Here is a 14,471-nt window from a genome sequence, read left to right on the forward strand (position 1 = left end):
GGTGGGCTTCCCAGTGCATCGACGGTGGAGATACAGTCCGCAAAGTTCAGCTCTGTTACAGCTTCTTGCATCACGTTGTTGTGGAGATGAATTCTGTTATAACAAGACGCCTCAATTCTCTGCTGAAAAGGAATTTATCTGACACCTCCCTCCCCCTCTCTGTGGTTTTATTTTCCATGGCTGGCACACAGAGTAATTCACACATTCACAAATATTTAGGGGAAAAAAACACAAAACAATAAACTGCCTGGAACTGGAACAAAATGCCTGCTACTCTTCGCTTTAAGGCATTTTACATTAAATAGGATCCAAAATCCCCCCGGGGTTTCAAGTTTGCCAGAGAGCTTATTTTTGTGAATGATTTCAACTTAACTCCTAGGATAACTGTCTTATTAAATTGCTGACACATCTGTCCCACTTAAATCTATGGTTTCTGCAAACAGGATAAAAATGACTTCCACAGAATAGAAGCATCATGGTTTCATTTCTTTTTCCTCTTATTATCAATGTTATCTGTTTCGCAAGCTGTCCGACCTTCCTCAGGATGACAGAGGTCGCAAGACTTTGCAGTATCCTTAGAAGAAACGGCCCGTTCAGTTCCACGATGCCAGGAGCGGCCTCGCTGCCGAAGCGGCCCCTGCACCTGCCGCGGCAACCCGTCTGTGCTCGAGCACAGGACGCCGCTTGTCTGACTGCAGCATCCCGTTCCGGTCTGCACCACCGACAGAGCCCTTTTCGGCCCCGCATCTCCCAGGGCTCCTTCCCGCTTCCTCCAGCTTGGCGCGATGCAGCGCTCAGCCTCGACCCTCAAACGTGCACGCGGTCCTCACGACGCCCCGTCGTTCTCGGGACCAGGGCCAGCTCCCACGGCAGCAGCTTGCTTTGGGGGGGAGGGCTGGGGGTGCTGGGAGGTGGGGGACCGCCTCCAGCTGGGGTGCGTGCCGGGCCGTTTACTACACCCAGGAAACGTTCTTAAGAATTCCCTCACGGCCCTAACGAGACGTGGGTGCCCCTCTGCGGCTACCCAGCGGACACGGGCTCGATACTGCCAAGACGGGTTCGCAAAAAAGGACCTTTCCAAATGCTTTCTGAGTATCTTGGAGGGGTAAGTCACCAAACCCGAAGTGACGAGGACACATCCAGGCCCCATGGCCGTCTCCCGCCACGCTGGTGACCAGGGAGGGGCAGGGTTCCTGTAATTCAACTTGAGAGAAAGCAGCGCAGAGCAGGGAGGACTTTGTGGCTTCTGTCACTTAAAAGGACACTCTCAGACTGACCCCTGACAAACGCCGCCTTCCTACCGTACACTCAGTGGACCAGCACACGGGGGGCGGGCGCCCCACTCACCGCCTCCGCCTTGGTCCCACTGGGCGGCACACTTGCCCCGGCTCGAGCCCGTGAGCAAGCTCCCTCTCGCCATTTACAAGATGGGGCCGCGGCCGTCTGCGCCCCATGGAAGGACCAGGCCAGCCTCGTGAATCTGCAGCAGGGTTTCTCCCCCACGGCACTGGTAACATTTGGGACCAAATCACTCTGTGGGGGGCCGTCCTGTGCACCACAGGATGCTGAGCAGCATGCCACCCACTAGATGCCAGGGGCTCCCCTGCCCCCCGGCGGTGACAACCCCAGAACGCCTGCAGACACTGCCAGATATCTGGGGAGGCGGAGGGGCGGCAAACGCAAACCACCTCCTCAGAGAACCACTGCTCTCAGGGGTCAGGGACCACACAGGTTTCCAGGTATCCCCCCAGATAAAGGCCCAGGTCAGTCTGGCTCTTCTACAGACGCATCTTGTCTCCTGCCACCACCGCGGGCCTCACTGAACTCACCCATCAAATCAGGCTCCTGATCTACCCGCTCTGTCCACGAAGGGCAACCCCTGGCCACATGTGGCTCTTTAATGTTAAATGAATTAAAATGAAACGAATCTAAAATCCAATTTCTCAGGCACACTGGCCACATTTCAAGAGCTCAAGATCCACACGGGGCCAGGGGCTGCTCCACCGGATGGCACGGGTGTGGAACGACCCCACCTTCCTAGGAAGTTCCATCGGGGGCGGCTGCCCGAGGCCATCCGACGGTGTTCATTACAGTTCTAACGCCACGCGTGCTTCTCGAGGGCCTCAAGAGAAGAATGACCGGGAGGCAAATTAACACCAGGCACGATGGAGGATGTAGGCTCGGAAAAATAAGAATAACTCATTGCAAAGAATGTGGCGGTTCTTATAGATTTAAAGAATGGGAATTTCCACAAACTGACCACTGGACCCTTGGACAAGCTGGTAATTTTAAGAACTGTATTTTTTAAAAACAGGAAGTCGAGAGAGAAGGCATTTATTCCAAATTTACAGGCCATACATGAAAAATATATGAACCTGGAAAATACTTAGATGGGCCTAAAAATATAGTCTGGGTTAAAGGAAAAGGGTTGCACCTACCTCATCCGAACAAGCTACGTGGGCCCATTTAAATGACCTGCTGCACCTCATCACGTTACCCGACCTTCCCTGATTAGCCTGCTCTCAGTTCTGTGCTGCTGGAGTTCTCCGGGTCCATCTACAAACCTGTTTGCATACTGCACCGCCTTCAGCAGGCCTGGCATCTGCCCAAGTGTGCGGCACACAGCGTCCGAGGCATTCCTGGGTACAGCACACTCATGTGCCCTGGCTTGTCCCAACCCAGGGAAGGACGCAACACCTTCCAAACTTCAAATAGCCCTGTTGTGCTATACTCTGGGGGACGGGGCGGGTGCTAAAAGACAAAAACACATTTACAAGGATACTTATCTTAAAAATCCTTAACTTGAAAAAATGTACATTTTCATCTTAAAAACCTCCCTTTATTATTGGGTTGGCCAAAAAGTTTGTTCGGGGTTTTCCGTAACCTCTTACGGAACATCTAACATCTTTTTGGCCAATCCAATATTTTGAGAGCAAACGGTTCACTGGGTCATTTTGATCTTACTTTTGCACACATCCACACAAAACCCTGTACTGGAATGTTCACGGTAGCATGATTCCCATGGTCAAACCGTGGAAACAACCCATGTCCATCAACTGATGAATGGATGGACAAAATAGGGTCTATCCCTACAATGAAATAGTATCATTTGTCTATAAAAAGGAATGAAGCACTGACACATGCTAGGGCACGCACGAAATCTTGAACACGTTATGCAAAGTGGAAGAGATAAGTCACAAAAGGCCATGTATCATATGATTCCATTTATGCGAAAAGTCCAGAATAGGCAAATCCACAGGGACAGAAAGCAGATCTGCAGTTGCCAGGGGCTGGGGAGAGTGAGGAAGAAATGCGGAGTGACTGCTAAGGGGTATGGGCTTTCTTTTGGGGGTACTGAAAATACTCTAAAATTAGATTGTGGTGACGGCTGTACAGCTCTGTGAACACCCTAAACACGATCAAATCATACACTTTAAGGGGGTGAATTTGATGGTACGTGAATCATACCTCAATAAAGCTGCTGAAAAAAGTGGCTCTGGCTGAAGTGGCTACAAGCCATCCAGCCTGGGCCATGAATCACAAATGCACTAACACAACTCATTCCTTCTCTGAGACAGTGGATGCAGTCAGCAAGCAGAGGATGTTTCCACTCTAGGGAAGAGTGTGTGTGTGTGTGTGTGTGTGTGTGGCGCAGGGGACACTCACTTTTGATAATCACTTCTGCAGTATCAACAGAAGGGAACATTTTCACAGTCGTTTCTGCACTTTCTCCAAGGAACATTCTTTCTTGCTGGGGGACAGTGGACACACGGGGCAGGAAGTCTGTCCCAGCCGTGACTCTGGGATTCCAAAAGCGATTCCAAAATGCAGTAATTCGGCTGCCATTTCCAAAATCCCTGCACGGCCCGGTACACCCCACTCTGTTCGTCCTGCAGGTGCTGCAGTCCTGTCGATGAAGTCCTGTGACGCCGGGAGGGGCGCCCGCTCGCCGAGCCTCGCGTGCACCCTACCTGGCTGACACAGAGCCTGTGGTGCGGACACTCCTCAACCTCCAGAGACTAAATGGACCCGAGAACCTGCTTTAGCCACTGGGACCCCAAAGCCTCCCGGGGATGCGGAGCAGCTCTGCCCATGCCCGGGCTGCTACACGAAGGAGGCATCTCACTCTCCTCTCAAAGGGAGTGCACGGCTGCAGCATCACAGCATCAGGACCAAACCAGAGAAGACACGTCGCAAGAAGCAGATCCCTGACAGGGTGACGTATTTTGTGGCACATCAGGTCACGCCAGCCCTTGCTAGCCACAGTCCAGAATTTCTTTATTCACAGCTCAAGAACTCACCGCAGCTGCAGAGTTTACAGGTTTCGAGCGCCATAAATCCATCTGCCCCCTGCTTATCTGAATTTCATACAAGATTAATATTCTACCTACATCCACTGACAAAGACAAATAGCTACAGCACGCAAAGTGACAACATTCTATGTCAGTAAACACTGTGACAAGACTCAGCTGAAAACACATTTGCAGCTTAGATTTGGTGTTTTAGAGGAACATACGTTTTGTAAACCAAACACTATGTGGTCACATAGAAAAATGCCTTCAAAGTGGATGGAGGTCTTCCCTGGTGGCGCAGCAGTTAAGAATCCGCCTGCCAAGGCAGGGGACACGGGTTCAAGCCCTGGTCCGGGAAGGTCCCACATGCATCCCACGGGAGGAGCAACTAAGCCCGTGCGCCACAACTACTGAGCCTGCGCTCTAGAGCCCGTGAGCCACAACTACTGAGCCTGCACTCTAGAGCCCACGAGCCACAACTACTGAGCCCGAGAGCCACAACTACTGAAGCCCGCGTGCCTGGAGCCCGTGCTCTGCAACAAGAGAAGCCACCACAATGTGAAACCCGCGCACAGCAACAAAGAGTTGCCCCCCCTCTCCGCAACTAGAGAAAGCCTGTGTGCAGCAATGAAGACCCAACGCAGCCAAAAATAAATAAATTAAATAAATACATTTTTTAATGTATTTACTGTAAAAAATGTAAAAAGCTTTACATTTAATGTAAAAAAACTTTAAAAAAAAGTGGATGGAAAAATATTAAAGGTCAGGAAATACCCAGCCCTTTATCACTGTCAAATGCAGTGCCTCCGATTAGGTTTGTAAATGAAAGAATGAAAGTAACCAATAATGTAATTAATTTAACAAAGAAAAAAATGTGAATCACACTTAAAATTAATCAGCAACATAAAAATAAAGACTAAATGCGTACCCAATAATGTAATTAATTTAATAAAGAAACTATAAGTTAAAACTTGAATCATACTTCAAATTAATCAGCAACATAAAATAAACCAGAAAATCCTTCTGCTGTGAGGATCTGCCTTTCAAATGAAGCTTTTCTTTAGGTTTACAAAAAAAAAAAAAAAAAAAGCATACAACGGCGCCTTATTTAGTTCGAAAAAACAAAAGGTAGCTGGTGTCTGTGTATTTTAAAAGACTTAAAAATGCCACGAGAGCACTTTGTTGAGTAAGGTAACTTGCCAGAGATAATATAAATTTTGTAACAGATTTTCAACTATTTCTATTGCGCTTACATCAACCTCCAAGTCTGCACCCTACGATTTCCATCTCAGACCAAAAACCAGATCAAATCTTTGTGTGGCAGGCACCCCTAGCAAAATAATATCCTGCTCCATTCTCAGCACCCAGCACTCAGAAGGCACTCCTTACCTGCGAAACAAAAGAACAGATACAACATGAATTCTGTTTTCCTACTTTGCACCAAAATGTCAAAGAAATTCATTTCAATTGTTCTGTGTAAATAAAGTTATAAGCTCATGAGAGTTGAAAAGACACCCCTGCAAGTAAACAACAGTTGCTTTAGGATTAAGTACCGCAATAACGTGTCAGGACAAAATCAGATCCCAATACAGGAGCGCTAAGTAGATGATGCTTAAGTTACAGACACATTTCCGAATAATCAAGAACTCTTTCACATAAAGACTTCATCATGTTGATTGCAAAGTGTCTCAGAAGTTTATACACCCAGAGCCAGAGTTTACACTTTCGCAGAGAAGGAAAGGCACAAGAGGTGGAAAGAGGAAAACATATTCAGGGGCAGCGGGGGACATTCACACATCTCCATTAGGGGGTTCTGGTGAAAAGCTAAGGAGGAAGAGCCCTCAATGCAAGAGAGCACGGTGGGACGTGGGCTGGCACAGGGTGCCATTCTGAACACTTCTGCTACCCATCAAAATACTCCTTCTATTGCTCTCTCCTTCGGAAGCTGACGGGAACGAGGCAGGTGGGATGAACATATAAGCTCATCTCAGAAGACAGTTCCTACATCAGCAGAGAATTGTGTTAAGGGCACTTGAGGAAAAGTATGAGGAAGATTCTGGAGTGTTCTATGTGAGTACCTCGTCATTTCCCCACACACCACCTGGAACACTTTCTATGTCTAAACAGTGGTCACAAGTCAGACATAAAGGGACCCAACTTTAAAATAGTTCTTTGTAAACCATTCAACTATCCATCGATGGGGGAAAGGATAAACAAACTATGGTGCACACACACAATGGAACATTATTCAGCCACAAAAAGGAAAACGGTTCTGACACATGCTACACCATCGCTGAACTGTGAAGACATTTCACTGGGTGAAATTAACCAGGTACGAAAGGACAACTCTTGTATGATTCCACTTATGTGAGGTCCTTAGAATAGTCAAATTCAGAGACATAAAGAAGAATAGTGGGTGCCAGGGGCCGGGAGAGGGGACTAGAAAGTTGTTTAATGAGTGTAGAGTGTTAGTTTGGGAAGATGAAAAAAGTTCTGCACGTGGATGGTTGCACAACAATGTGAACATACTTAACGACACTGAACTGTACATTTAAAAATGGTTAAGATGGGAAATAAAACTGTCACCTATTGGGAAAAAAATGGTTAGGATGGTAAATTATATGTTACGCATATTATCACTATAAAAAATAATCCCTTGTAAATCTGACTTAAATAGGTATTAAGTAAAGGCATGATCTTTCAGTTACAGTCTTCCGGAGGACTATTTTCATGTCGGGGGTTCCTTTAAAAATTTGCTAATTGTGCACAGAGGTATCTTATAAAAGTAGGAACTTGGGGACTTCCCTGGTGGTCCAGAGGTTAAGACTCCAAGCTTCCACTGAAGGGAACGCAGGTTGGATCCCTGGTCGGGGAACTAAGATCCTGCCTGCCTCGTCGTACAGCCAATCAATCAATCAATCAATAAGTAGGAACTTGGAGGATCCCACAATTTTTTTTTCTGATGGCCGTGCAGCATGCCTTGTGGGATCTTCGTTCCCCAACCAGAGATCGAACCTGGGCCCTGGGCAGTGAAAGCGCAGTGTCCTAACCACTGGACTGCCAGGAAATTCCCCGCAATTATTCTAAGTAATAAGATTTAGAATTATCACTGACCATAAAAAAAAAAACCAAATTATGCAAACTCTTTAACAGACTATAAATTAAATGAAGTTGAACTGAATTGATGCCTATGAATTTATACATACGATCACACTGTCAAAAATGCATTTCTTCCTGCAAAGGAGAACATAATTTAGGAACAGAAATGCAAGCATATACTTTTCTAAAAGTATAGTCATACTGCGTATTCGTGACATCGTAGGAGGATCAAAAACTCCTGACCATGGTGCTTCAGAGTCAATGCCAACAGGCGCTGAACTACTGTGAAAGAAGACAGAGGGCGATGTTCAACACGTGCCAAGTTTTGGGCCAAACCCCAGAGCAGCCAAGCTCGTACTACTGACATCTGGGGCCAGATAATCCTCTGGTGTGTGGCGGGGTGCGGCAGACTGTCCCGTCCATTGTGGGATGTTTGGCAGCACCCACTGACACCAGTATCACACACACCCCCAATCAAATCAATCAAACGTGACCATCAAATATGTCTCTAGACTTTGCCAAGTGTCCCCTGGGGGTAAAAAACTGCCCCCACTTGAGAGCCACTGTCCATAACCAAGAAAGAGATCTCTGGGAACCACCCATGTTTACAAGGAAAGCCAAAAGGAAACACTAAGAAAAACAACATACTTTGATTTGGTACAAGAGCCAGAAGTAGCAACAGATGTCAGAAACGAAAGAAACGTCTCACCATTTTCGGGCCAGTTTACAACCAGAATTGACAGCCAATTTCAAGAGCTTATTCTTGAATTTAATTAATCAGAACGTAATGTCTATCTGCATCAGATTCCATCGTGAAGAAGTTCACCAGACTTTCAATCCCTCAGTTGGGACATGGCTGCTCCCGACGGCCCTTGCCCAGCCTGCGTGGGTTCGAGAGGAAAGGAGCAGCTTCTCGGGGGAAAGCAGTTTTCCTGATGACATGGAGGGAGGGAGTGTCTGTGGGGCTCGACCTGTGTGTTCTGGGCATTCAAGAAGACAAACGTCGTTTGAAAGAACAGTACACTGAATAAATCTGAACCGAAGGTCGGAAGGGAGGAAGGAAGGGCTGAATCACACTATCAACAGCACCTCATCAAGCACGTTTCATCAGCTGGAGACCACAGAAAATGCAATTGTTCCACCACATGGAATTCATGTCTTTAAATCAACAGGCGATGGTTCCGAGGGCACCCGGGACGCTTTATGGCTTTCGATAAGACAAATGAGCAACACCCCACTCTAGCCCATGGCAGCCCAGGCCTGCTGAACAAACCCCACCCCTCCCCGGGCTGCCACCTGCACCAACTTAGTATGAAAACCCCGGCAACCGGTTTGGTCTTTAACACAACGGTCCACCCAGATGAGATCCACAAAAGACACTGTTTTGTCCTTGTTTCTGTGCCCACTTCTAATTAATTCTAACGGGAAACTCTCTCTGAGCTCCAGGGAACCACTTCTCTCAGTCAGGGCTCCTTTTAATGACAGCTACCTGGCTCATTTGAGCCCTTCTTGGATTTTATGAATAGAAAGGAATTGGTGAGAACTGGCCAACCATCCCAGTTACTAGGAATCCCCTACCAAAAAAAAAAAAAAGAACAGCAGAGAACAATGAGAAAGCAGAAGGCTTAGAATAAGCAACACGCATGTGCGCGCGCGCGCACACACACACACACACACACACACACACACACACACACACACACACACACACACACACACACACACACACACACAACGCAGCCCCAAAACAAACACTGTGTAGTCCGGGGTTCTCCATCACTTCCAGACTGTGACTAAGGCAGGGGAAGTGGGAAAAGAGCAGGAGGAAGAACAGGCATGTGCGCTGACTCGATGCACTCAAGACACTGCTGCACACGCTGTACCGAAACACTACGAAGCAGGATTAACCTCCTCGCTGCACAGAAAAGAAGACCGAGGCTCAGAGGATCCCACCAGCCTCCCACATGGGCCAGAGGCGCGGGTGATGGAAGCAGGGCGGCTCTCCTGCTCTCCTGCCTCTGTCCTTGCACTACCACAACAGTGACAGAGGACACCGCTCAGCCTCTCGCTGCCTGGATGACTGAACTCCAGGTGGAAGCAAGCAGCCCCTCTGAAGGCAGCTCCCGGAGACGCGCGTGGGCAGCAGCTCTGGGAGCGCAGCCGGGTGGCTCTCGGCAGCAATGACACGGATGCGTGCCCCGTGGACCGCGGGTTTGACTTCCATCACCCCAAAAGCTGACAACACCTGCAGGGCTTCCCCGGGCTCCCAGCTGCCTGACCCTCCTCCCCGATCACACACAGAGGCCTCCAAAGGGGGATGCGGCTCAACAGGACAGCGGGCTTGGCTCCCTCCGAGCTGGGTCTGTTTCTGTCCACGAAAGGGATTCATCCCCAGCGGCACGGCTCAGATCCCAGCCCTGACGCTGGCACTCTTCTCTTTGGCGGGGGACGCGGGGTGGCTTGCTCTCCGCATCAGCTGGGCCAGAACTCTCTCCTGAGCAGCGTCCTGAAGGTGGGGAAGCCCAATGCCATCGCTGCATCTTCCGAACTCGGCAGCTCCAGCACTGCCCACATGACCTGGGGAGGCCCAGGGCTCCTCTGTGCCATAGCATCCTTCTCTGGGCAATAGAGGCAACAATGGCACCGACCTCGCCGGACGGCATGAGGAATAAATGGGACCTGAAAACAGCATCTGGCTCACACCGAAACCTGTGCGTGGGTGTTCACAGCAGCTCTGTTTGTCGTAGCCTCAAACCAGGAAGATCCCAGACGCCCTTCAACACATGAGTGGATAAATACACACTGCTGCACCCAGACTGTGGAATACTAGGCATAGGCGCTGGTAATGATACACAACACCTGGGATGGATCTGAAGGGCTGGAGGCTAAGTCACTAAAGGCAGTCTCAAAAGGCCGCACGTTGCACGAGTCCATTTATGGAACATTCTTGAAGGATGAAATTACAGAGACGGAGAAGCCAGTTGTTGCCAGGAGCTGGAGAGGGTGACCATACAGACGGGGCACACGGAGCTTTCCTTGTGCTGATGGAAGAGTTCTGCACCAGATTACAATGGGGGTTGCTCGAATCTACACGTGATTGTATTTCATACACTGTCCGCATGCACCCACACACGCACGCACATAAGAACTGCTAAAATCCAGATAAGGGCTGCATTTGTGTCAACACTGCCCATGTCAGTTTCCTACTCTCCATAAGCAGTACCTTCACGTAAGATGTTATCAGCCGGGGAAGGCGGAGGAAGGTGCTCTAGACTTCACTGTACTATTTCTGCAGCCTCTTTTTGAGTCCAACGTTACTTCAAAATAGAAGTCTTCAAAAATAACGGTGTCTGATTCATGAACAGATAAACAAAATGTGGTCTATTCATACAATAGAATGTTACTTGGCAAACAAAAGGAATGCTACAAAGAAACTTGAAAACATTATGCTAAGTAAAAAAGAAACCAGTCACAAAGCACACATATTACATGATTTATTTCATTTACATGAAATGTCCAGAATGAGCAGATCCCCAGACACTGACCGTAGACTGGTGGTGATCAGGGGCTGGGGGAGGTGGGAATGGGGAGTGACTCCTAACGTGTATGAGATTCTTTGGGGAGTGATGAAATGTTTTAAAATCAACTGTGACGGTTGCATAACTCTGTGAATACACTAAAAACCACTGAATTGTATGTGCACTCCAGATGGGTGAATTGTCAGCTGTGTGAATTATGACTCAATAAAGTTGTTAACCAAACTATGGCAGTGTCTGGCACACAGTAAGTGTTACAGAAGTATTTTGCCATGATATACTCATCCTTCTTCACCCGTAGGGGCTGGTTCTAAAGGTCACCTTTGGTGCACAAACATGGCAGCTCTAATGCTAAGAGAATCAGAATCAGTCTCCTTTAGGCACTGTGCAGACAGGGTCGAGTTCAGAGTCCTTGCCTCTTCCTTATACCTTTTCTGCCCCTCCCCCCAGTCCCTTGCATTCCACCAGGCTGGCCTATCCACTTTTCCCTAAAAAAAATAAAAGCTTTCTTATTCCTGACTCCTCCCCTTTGCCCACAGAGTCCCCGTCTAGAACGCCTTTCTTCAGTACGTATTGAAATCCCATGCAGCACCGAACCCAACCCAAGTGTCCCTTTCAAGAGAAAGGTCCAGCCTTCCTCAGCTGCTCCAGCACAGGCTGATAGACCCTTCCTAGGAATTCCCACAGCAGGAGATGTCTGCACCACCCACGGCACAGCCCATCCACACCACGGCTTTCCAGCACCTGTAATCCCTTACCCCAAAACACAAGACACACCTCACACATCCTTGTATACTCCACAATGCTCCAGAAGTAACAGATTCAAAGGATGGTCATCCCAGAAATAGGAGACTTTCATAAAAGGTGGTCTGAAAAGGATGTTCTTGATGTGGGTGAGAATCGGGCCTCGCTGTAAACTGGGTGAAATACAGCAGCCAAGATGGCAACTCCAGAACCCAGACGGCCCTGTTCTCGGTGAGTCTGGGTTCTCTCTACCCCTCACAACAGTCCACGTGGGGCTCAGACAGAAGGAAAACGCCTCCCCAGGGGCCTAGAGCACAGGCCACGTTGCCTCACAATGGTACCAAACAAGGCTTTTATGGAAAATTCTGGTTGGTCCACAAGCAGTGGATGCCTGTCATTTTCCAAACACATTCTGAGAGGCACATACAAGACAAAGGGAGCCTGTGAAAGGCAAAAGAGTCAAAAAACTCTGTTTATTATAAATCAGCCATCTGAGGAAAAATAAGTACCTGAAACGCACATGGGAAAAACCAGCAGCAACGACGCTTGCCTCGAAAGCACACGCACTTTAACGACCATCTCCACTTCTCTCTCCTAAAGTTCCTGACTTCCAGAAGCTAAATAACACAGGAGCTTGCTATGAAGTGCCGACGCAGATACAAAGCATTTTCTGGTTACCAGATCACCTACTACAAGAAATCCTGGGAAATCACTGTTTCCGGTGCGTACAGCCAATACAGTAATAGTTAATTTTTAAGCCCAGAAAACGTGGAGGGGTTGACAGGATATTCATTATGGAATAAGAAAGAAATCCATTTTACAATTCCACTTACTCAGAGCCAAATGCAGGCAAATCCCTTCTTCTTTCTAGGGTTTATTTTTAGGCCTGTTTTCTGTCTTCAGTTACCTGTCAATGAAAAAAATACCCAAAGTCAGGCAAAACATATCAACGAAGACATCTCGAATACATTCTCGACCATTCCCGAAGCAGGCAGACTTCTGAAATAGGAGGTCTTAAGAAGCTGAAATAATAACGGCGTCAGATGGCGGACCACCACCGTAGGTGAACGGCAGGCTTACGTCTCTAGGTAAAGCACACGACGCGACTGTCCACACACACAAATCTGTTCAGAAGTCTCGCTATCTGAGAACCGACTGTGATCACGTTCCCAGGGAATTCCAGTCACTGAAACATCTACCCATCTCTCATTTTTCTCTAGCATCCTAAAAGACGCTAAGTGAAAACACAGGTATTTCTAGATTCAACGCAACTCAGCACATGCTTACTGAGAACTACACGCCCAGTCCTGTGGAAAGCGGAAACGCTGCTCAGTGCGGCCCTGGTTTCCGGGACACCTGAGGTCTGCCGTCATGTGACACTTACCCGGCCGGACAGTGAGAAGGGGGGTTGGGGGGATCTCAGTGAGGGGAGATCAGTGACGATAAACTCGCCAGAAAACTCACAACGAGACCGTTTAACAGGAGAGAAGTGATGTCGCTCAAACTGGTAGTGGGAGACAAGGGACCAGCGGACAAGGAGCTGAGTTTACACCGGGGGCTGGGATGGAGCTCTACGAGGAGGGAGCCCTCGAATGGGAGTGAGAGTGGCCAGCAAGTGCGAACGTCCCGTGGTGAGATCGACCTTGGCGACTGGGAGACAGGGAGGAAGGTCAGCGGACTGGGCAGCAGAAGTGAGTCCTCCTGGATCACAGAGGACTCTGCAGCCCTTGCAAAGGACTCTGATCCTTTCTTCTTGACCTCTCTTCACCCAGCACCAGACTGAACGACAAAAGAAAATGTGACCATCTTTCTACTTCGACACCCTTCAGGGGCTCCCATCGTTCTTAGAACAAAACCCGAAGCAGCTCTTGCTCAGCAGAGGAACACAGTGGCTCACACAGTGCAGGTGGGGAAGATGAGAGACGAGATGGAGAGGGACGCACAGAGTCTGAGGTGTCCTGGGGGTGCGATGCGGAGGACACACCGGTAGGGCAGAGGCGTGCTGGGGAGGGGACGGAAGAAGCAAGGACGACTTCTAGGTTCAGAGCTTGAGCAAAATTTGGACGGTGGGGCCATTGCCCGGGATGCACGAAGGCTGAGCGGAAGAGAAATCAAGAGTCTTTTAAGGTGTGAACTTTGAAACGCCCACTGGCTCTGCAAGCAGGCTGTTAACTAGGTAGTTAAACACACAGGTCTGAGCAAGTGGGACAGGTCACAGTCACAGAGTTAAGTCCGGCAGTAACCATGACCTCTGAAGCTGTGAGCCTGGAAGGAAGCATCTGATGCAGGATTTCTCATCCTCGGCACTGCTGGCATTTAGATCAGACCGTTGTGTCTGCAGTGGGGCTATCCTCTACGCTGCAGGATACTGAACAGCATTCCAGGCTCTTCCCACTAGACACCGATAGGAATCCCCCATCCTCCCAAGCGGTGACAACCAAAACTGACCCACACTGCCCACGTCCCCTGGAGGGCATACTCGCCCCGTTGAGAACCACTGGTCTCAAGATGGTCATGCTAAGTGAAGTTAGGTCAGACCGAGAAAAACAAGTGATATCATACGATATCACTTACATGTGGCGTCTAAAAAACTGATACAGGGAATTCCCTGGCAGTCCATTGGTTAGGACCCCGAGCTTTCACTGCCGAGGGCCTGGGTTCAATCCCTGGTCAGGGAACTAAGATCCCACAAGCCGTGCAGCACAGCAAAAATAAATAAATAAATAAAAATAAATAAATAAAAAGTAAATAAATGATATAAATGAGCTTATTTACAAAACAGAGACAGACTCGCAGACAT

Source organism: Balaenoptera physalus, assembly GCF_965194825.1.
Source record: "Balaenoptera physalus genome assembly, contig: SUPER_6_unloc_2, whole genome shotgun sequence".
Lineage (NCBI taxonomy): Eukaryota > Metazoa > Chordata > Mammalia > Artiodactyla > Balaenopteridae > Balaenoptera > Balaenoptera physalus.